The sequence below is a fragment of the Manacus vitellinus genome, unplaced genomic scaffold (genome assembly GCF_001715985.3).
Source record: "Manacus vitellinus isolate BGI_N305 unplaced genomic scaffold, ASM171598v3 scaffold_95_pilon, whole genome shotgun sequence".
Taxonomy (NCBI): Eukaryota; Metazoa; Chordata; class Aves; order Passeriformes; family Pipridae; genus Manacus; species Manacus vitellinus.
In genome coordinates this window covers 263743-271625 of record NW_021940896.1, presented here as the reverse complement: position 1 = coordinate 271625, position 7883 = coordinate 263743, and positions in this window count along the sequence as shown.

Sequence of the window (7883 nt, the reverse complement as noted above, 5' to 3'; positions counted from 1 at the left end):
TGCAGGAATGCTGCTTGCTTTCCAGCGGTACCTGAGGTCCTGTTGTGTTTTATTACTCTGTGGGTAGTTGTTTTGTAGAAATTCCCAAATACTTTTATTTGCACTGTTAATAAAATTATATACATTCTGCTTATATTTTATCAGAATCAACACAGTGTTGATTGTGGTTCAACACAGTGAAATATTGTGGTTTCTTCACCGTTACTAGATGAGATTTTTATCATGTGAAGGGGGAATAGTGACCTTGCCAAGTGGAGGGTGGGTTGAAGCATTCAACCATTGATCTCACTGAGAAGCTGTATGTGCTTCCATTGGCAGATGCTGACTTCTGTAACACAGCCAATAATTATAGTATTATATACATTGTGTCAGTAACCAGGATTTATGAAAATCAGATTTCATCAGGTATGGCTCTGTGAAAAAACACGAGGTCCATCTGCATTCAGGCTGGAGCTCCCTTGTTTCTGTTGAAGGTATTGGCTTTGCAGCCCTGCTCGAGTTCTCCTGTTACCTGTAAGGGACCTCTATTTTTAAATCCTACAGAGATTATGTTCATGTACCTTCCAGAGGTACAGACCTGCACTTGGTGTTCTTTCTTGGTGTCGTACTGATAATTGTTACAAGCTGTGAAAGGTCATTTATCCTTTCCACTTTCTCTGTATTTAAAAGAAATAGAAAAGCCATGCCTTAGTGACATTAACTTAGTGGTGATGGGGCATAAGGGAATATTCTAGAAGGTGCTGGGTGCCAAGCTTACCTCCAACATGATATAGTTTAATATGATGTTCATTTACATAATTTGGAAGTGAGTAGTAAAACATGCAGTTTTGCAGAGTTCATCTTAAAACTCTGATTATTGGCATCACCAATAACAGCTCAGATGGGATAAAGCAGCTCTGTTTATAGACACTCTCACACTCAACATAATCTCATGTTCCAAGTTTTTTGTCACTACATGAAAAGTAATTTCAGGCTTGTATCGTTACTCTGAATTTCTTTTAAGTCATTTTTTTCTTGTGGTACGATGAAAGAAACACCACTTGTTTAGTTAAGCTTCATCTGTTTTGGGGAGAGGCAGAAAATGTCCAAATTTCAAGAGCAGTTTTGATATCTTTCTGGAGAAGGAAACACAGAAATCCATTCCTTTGATTCCTGAGCTCGCGGTGTTAGTGTTTGAGCAGATACTGGATATTTGTGGAAATATCTGTAAGCCTTGAAGGTTTCACAACTTCCATCACAAAACCGTGTTACTATGGAAAAGTGGCGTTCACTCTTTTGACAAGTGTGACACTTAACCAAGGAATAAAAATAATACAAACCACATAATACACCAACCGAGGAGGGAGTTGTCTGTGCAGACAGTTTGTTGACACTTTGTTGGAAAAGATTTCTCTGATCTGTTTGTTGGGAAGGATCAAAAATACATCGGAATTGGACAGGGCTGTGAACGTTCTGTGGGGATGTTGCTACATATACATGTGTTCTAAATTGGGGCATTGCTGTTACGGGTTCGGGGCCTCCATGTTGAGCAGGGACTGGCCAGGGCTGGGGAACTGCCACCAACTCGTTAGAAAAAGCAGAATCCAGCACTTGAGCACTTTTTTAGAATGAATATCTCTCTTCACGGCTTTCCAGGAAGATGCTAAATGTAAGGTGTGCAGTTCTTTACAAATTGGAAGAAATAGCATGTCTCTATTTTTTTCCCTTGTTAAGATTGTTTTCCAAACATGGATACAGCGAGACAAAAATGTGCAGCTCTTTCTTGGCGTAGGCTGTCAGAGATGACACTCACAGAGGCTTATTTCTGCAAAATAGAAAAACGGGCTCATAAAATAGATGCTTTTTCTTTTTTTCCCCATGTCTGAAGTTGGCCGTAGTGCAGTTGAGCATTTGGTGCTTCCCCCAGCCTTTCCCAAAGATGTGAGGGCTGGAGCCATGGGTGTTTGCCTGTTGGGTGGACTCTGGTGCACCTCGTGCAGAAAATCCGTGAGATCCATCCTTTGTTGTCCCTTCCCTCCTCACGGCCGGGTTTAGGGCTCCGAGCCAGCCCGGCTCAGTGTGGATGTTGTTTTGGAGTCCTTTGAATGTGGATGTGAAGCAGTTTGTCTGTCCTTTGCTTCGCAAGAATTCTCTTTTTTAAAAAACAAAGCTGTGGCTATGAAGTAGCCTATTTGTCCTAAAACTTATGAAAAGGAGGGGGAGGGAGTGCTGGGACCCATCTTTATAACAACAATCAGCCTTTGTAAGGTTTCATTCCAGGCTAATGGCTGGTGAAATTGTTCTGGGTAGTTAAAATGAAATGAAATGAATTAAAGAACATGAAGGAGAGCAAGCAGAATGGTTTATTGCTTTTCTTTGAAGGCACAATAGCTATACTCTGTCTCTTTTTGTTACTCATATCTGTGTGGCGGATATTTAAAGTCAGGGGTTTGAATAGCATGATGGCTAAATGAGGGCTATAAATCGAGGGCTATGGTGCAAAATCCTAGTGCTAGCAAGTACTAAAACACAATACCAAAGAGGCTGGGGTCTGAAATTGTTTTAGACTGATGAATATGCAGACATAAAACCAAGAAAATACCCAAAAACCTCCAGAAAACACTAATGATCAATTATTTAAAAGAGAAAAATATTTAAAACATATTAACTGGAATGCTGGAATGTTACTGATATTTCCTTAAAAGCCTGATGATCCATACTTCAGAATTTTAATTAAAAGTGTGAAAAGCATGAAGTTGTCAAATATTTTTGTTAATGGCAAGGTGGGATAACGTCAAGAATTTAATTTATAAATCTACAAATTTAGGCAATTTTTTTTTTTTGTTACCTTGCTGATAGCAACACAGAAGTTTCCCAAAATGGGATAATGCAGCTTAGAAAGCACCTGGTTTAAGACTGTTGTTACACAGCTGAAAAAATAAAGTGTCATATCAGGTTGGGGTCACGTTTGTCTAAGAAAAACTAACAGGAGGATTTCTATTGTCAACACAGGAGATGAGCAGTGTGATAACAGCAAATTATACTCTCTGATCCACCCCCTGTTATAGAAGTGACTCGAGATTAAAGCCTCGGCCAGGAATTTCATTACTGTTATACATTTTTCACAAAGGCAGTATTTGCAAAAACACTGGGAAAGAAGGGTCAGAAATTTTCCTGAGAGCAGGAGGTGATTTTTGCCTGTGTGTGCACACGCATATATCTGTGTGCACTACTAGCAGCATGTTTAGAAGCAAACAGGACTCACAATGTGTCTAGTAAAGTTTATGTGCCGGGGTCTTGGGCTCCATAATGTGGGAGTGGACGTTTGCTGGTGTTTATTTCATGTTATGTGAAACATCTGGGTGATTTTTGTTTGGTTTTAATTTTTGTTTTATTTTAAACTTTAGCATAAGACTATAAAATTGAAGATGATTTAGAACATTATGTGTTAATAAAAAGCAAAATCTTTTTAGGGAGTGAAGAGTGCAGAGATTGGTTACTTTCCAAATGAAAAAAGTTTCAGTTCTGGTTTTATTGTCCCTCAATTAAGCAAAGCCCCAACTCTGGGAAGCTCAGTTTTGAGGGTTTTAGTGAACTGTGGCTCTCAGAGCTTTTGGGATTGTGTCTCTGGGAGAAGTTGGCAGTGCCCAGCCCGGCGCTCTCCTTGGCTGTCCCTGTCAGGTCGGGATCTCTGAAGTGTCACAGCTCTCCTTGTGCTCCCAGAACGTTCACTGTTGTGCCTCTGCTCCAAAGAGGCTTCTCTGCTTCCTGCTGTTGTCCTTGCTGTGCCAGAGGCAGATCCTGGCTGGATCCAGCTCACCTGTCTTGGAGCTGGTGAGGTGCCTTTCTTGTGTTTGCCAGCATGTGAACTCCCCTCCATGGGTCCTGCTGGAGCTGAGCTGCTGCCCTGGAGCAGATGGGCACCATCCTTCTCTTGGTGGCTTTCCTTTCCCTCACCTTTTCTCATACTAGATGTCAAAGCATTTTTCTGCACTCAGGGCAGGGGAAAGGTGGGTGGGAGAAGCATCTACCACCTCATGGGTGTTGGTAGCTGTTGTTCCTTTAAGGGGAGAGAGCCACGCTGAAGGGTGAGATGTGCTCCTGGGTTATGGTGTCTAGATCTGCCCATCAGCATTGGGACAGTTGTGCTGTGAGACTCTGCTGGGATGGGTGGCACCAGAAAGGGATTTTTCATCTCCAGAGTGGGCAAGTATTTCCATACTGGGTGGGGAGCCAGCCATCCCTAATACCCATTGCCATCTTTTGCTGGAGGTAGGCTACTGAACAGGTTGCCCAGAGAAGCTGTGGCTGCCCCATCCCTGGCAGTGTCCAAGGCCAGGTTTGGACAGGGCTTGGAGCAACCTGGTGTAGTGGAAGGTGTCCCTGCCCATGGCAGGAGGGTGGGACGAGATAAGTTTTGAAGTCCCTTCCCACCCAAACCATTCTGGGATTCTGTGAACAAAGAAGATCGAACTCCCAAGTCCAACTTGGGGCCCACAGAAGAGCGAGCAGATGTGGCATGTGTGACCACATGAGAACTGGGCAGTGCTCCACTTCAGGTGCCTCAATTGCTATTTAACTGGTTTTAGCTTCTCACTTACAGGCAAAGATAGTGCTGGGATGACCTGTCCAGTTCTACCAGCAGCAGGTACAATAAGCCTTGGAGCTTCATTAAAAGAGTAATTTGGGGAGTATAATGAGGAATCTTAATTGTAACCTGAGTGTTTCACAAGCATGAAGCTGCTGGCCAACTTCTGATAGAGAGCAGCACTCATATTTTTATCATGTGTTAAGGAAGTTCATCCATCAGATTTAGGAGATGGATTAACTCCTGCCTTGTGGCTTGCTGTGGAATTGCTCTCTGGCATTGCCCATCTATTACTGCAGAACACTTACTGCTGCACCTGGCCTTGTTTGTAGTTGTTTCCTTTCCTAATAGGTTAATGTGTAAAGTGTGTATTTGCAGATGCATTGCCATCCATGGGGAAGGATCACAGTGTGATTTCATAACAATGGATGGGCTCTTGTGTTCAGGTGGGAAGAAGTCTACACACACTCCTGCTGCCTTTGCTTGATACCAGTGTTCTTATTTCCTACTTGGGAAGCTTTTTAAATTTTTAAAAAATGGTAGGTGACTGACATCTGCTTAGACAGGCAGCAGGAAAAGCTTTTTAATAGTTATGCATTTAAAACTTTGAGAGAACAGTAGATACGTGTCCATGAAAATATTTATTACATCCATACGAAATGGCCCATTTTTTACTGAGTGCTGGTGTATTTCCATAACGAGCATGTTCCACTGGGATTGTGTTTACTTTAATAAAATCCTTCACTGCTTCACTCTGATCGTATCTGTTCTTGGATAAGAACAGTTTGCAGGGCAAAATGAATGAGTGGCTTTATGCATAATACAGGAGTATCAAATTAATCAAAGTGTAAGGTGCTTTCTGCTTTTTAATACTGACTAAATGTTTTTCTTGCAGAACTTAGTAGAGTTGGCTGCAAAATAGATTGTTACATTAAAATGTCTTTTTTTTCCCCCCTTCCTTTAAAAAAGATTTGAATTGTTCCTTATTAAAAGAGCCCTTTTACCCCAACACATGTGAACCCTTTTAAGAGTATTTGGCTATAGGAAGAATGCAGTAGTAGAGGGTATGTTGGAGGCTTAACTATGGCTTTGGGAAGCTGTGACAAATACTGAAAATCAGAACAGTGGCTCATGAGTTGGGTTTTCCAGCCTGATTCTTTGTAGGTGAAGGATATCTGACCCATTAAACCAGATTGTCTCCCAGTTTTCACTGAAGCTGAAAGCTGTGGCTGCTGTTCTGAACAGCTCCTGCTGGGAGACCGGAGCCATTTCATACTTGTATGCTTTAAAAAAGAAAAAGACTTAAAATCAATAAAAGCTTTCTACAGACTGAGCAAGCCCCTGGCATGGTAGGACAGCACAGCCAGTGGTACCAGGCTGTGGGGTGGCACTGTACCACTGGTACTTTATTTTGAATAATGAAATGCTGGGGGGTGGTAGGCAAGTAGTGCATGGGTTGGGATCTCCAGGTCTTGCTTCTTCATATACTTTGAATCCTTGTACAAATGCCCTTTGTTCAGGAACAGCCTGATGTGCTGCCTGCTCCCCTGAACCTGCTCACAGTGTCACTGGTACTGCTGTTTTGAGGTGAGACACTGGTCTGTTCTCGCTGCCTGGAGCCACTCAGTCTTTCCAGCTGTTTTGATGTGGAATTTTGCAGAAGAGTTTTGCCAGAACACTTGTTTGATGTGTTCTTTGTCCCAGTATGGACAGCACTGTTTGGCATTAACATTTTTGGACTATGGTTAATGCCACTGCTGAAATTCTGTAAGAATGTGGTGAATTCACAGTAATTTAACACAGAATAAGAAACTTATAATATTGATCTTTCTGGGTTATTACATTTGCTTTTAAAGGTAGATGAAGCATTAACACCTGAGACTGCAACACTGATCATCACAATGTCACTGTAAAAGCCTAATGACTGTGAGTTTACTTCAGAGATAATATAAAGAGCAGCCTACCTTTAAATCAGGTGATTAACTTGCTTCTCTGTGCTGAGGCTGGAAGAGTTTCACCAAAGGGCAGATCCACAGATTGTGCTGTGTCCAGACAATGGGAGTTTGCCGTGACGGTGACATGACTTTTCCAGTTGCTGAGCATTTCTCAGGTGGGTTCCCATGAGGAGCGTTCCAGCCTTTTCTTGGCTGTTGTGTTGGAAACCAACTTCAGAATATAAGGTAGGTAGGAGTAGATGTTTCCACATCTTGGTTTTGGAAATGTTTGTGGTGTTTTGTCTCTGGAAAATTAACTTGGGAATGTTGCCACCAAAAGAAAAAAGAAAGAAACCCACCCTGAAAAACTGAAACCGTGCAACCTTTTTTACTTATTAGATTTTTCATACATTGTTAGATTCAAAAATCAACACCCAGTCATAAAGGTGGTCAGATACCTTTGAGGATCTGAAGAAACAGGGAAAAGGGAGGAGAAATGTCAAATCCATCCCTTTTGTTAAGGAAAAGAACGAGCGATGATGATTTTGGGATATCCACTTAGGCACCTCTAGGGTGAAAAGTGTTGAGAAGAAACCTTTCAAAAAGTAAAGCCTGGTTTCAGTGTTGCAAGTTTTTTTTAAAATGAAAAATCATGTTTACGGGTGGAAATCTTTGTTTTAGCTTAATTATATATTTCTAATTCTATGAAGACTGTTTCACTTTTGATAGCCTTGGTAGGTTGCCATACTTTTCAGTGTCTTTCCAAAGTTTTATTATTTGATTTTAACAAAAAGAAGAGCTTGCCTGTGTCTTATTTTTTGATTACTATGTTTTTGACAAAATGCAAAAATTTCTGGAAGCCTTTTGTAACAGTTTGAGATTTAAATTTTTGATAAAGGTAGTTCTAGAAAATAGTTTTAAAGCAGTTTATCAGAAGAGGTAACTACTGAATCTATACAGTGTTTAGGAATGCAGAGAGGCTGTGTTAATGTGTGACTCTCAAAGGCATCTCCCACTCTTCTGCTCTTTTTTCTTCCTTGCCTGTGTTTGCCTTTTTTGATAAGTAAATACGTAATGAATTTAAGGAGTGCTGGGAGGGCAGGAAATAAAAGGAGTAGCTATTTAATATTGGTAGTAATGTGTATTTTGTACATAAAGCCTTGAATTAAGATGCAAAAAGTAAACGAAATCACTGTAAGAAGTGAGTGTGACACAGGATTGAAAATGGCTAATGAGCAAATGCTGTGGAGGATTTGGGATTTCCCTTCCCTTCTTCCTGTTCCTTCAGAGCCCTGAAGGTATCTGACAACCTTTAAGATCGGGTGTTTATTTTTTAATCTAATAACTTAGTAAAAATCTAATAAAGCAAGAAAGGTCTCATG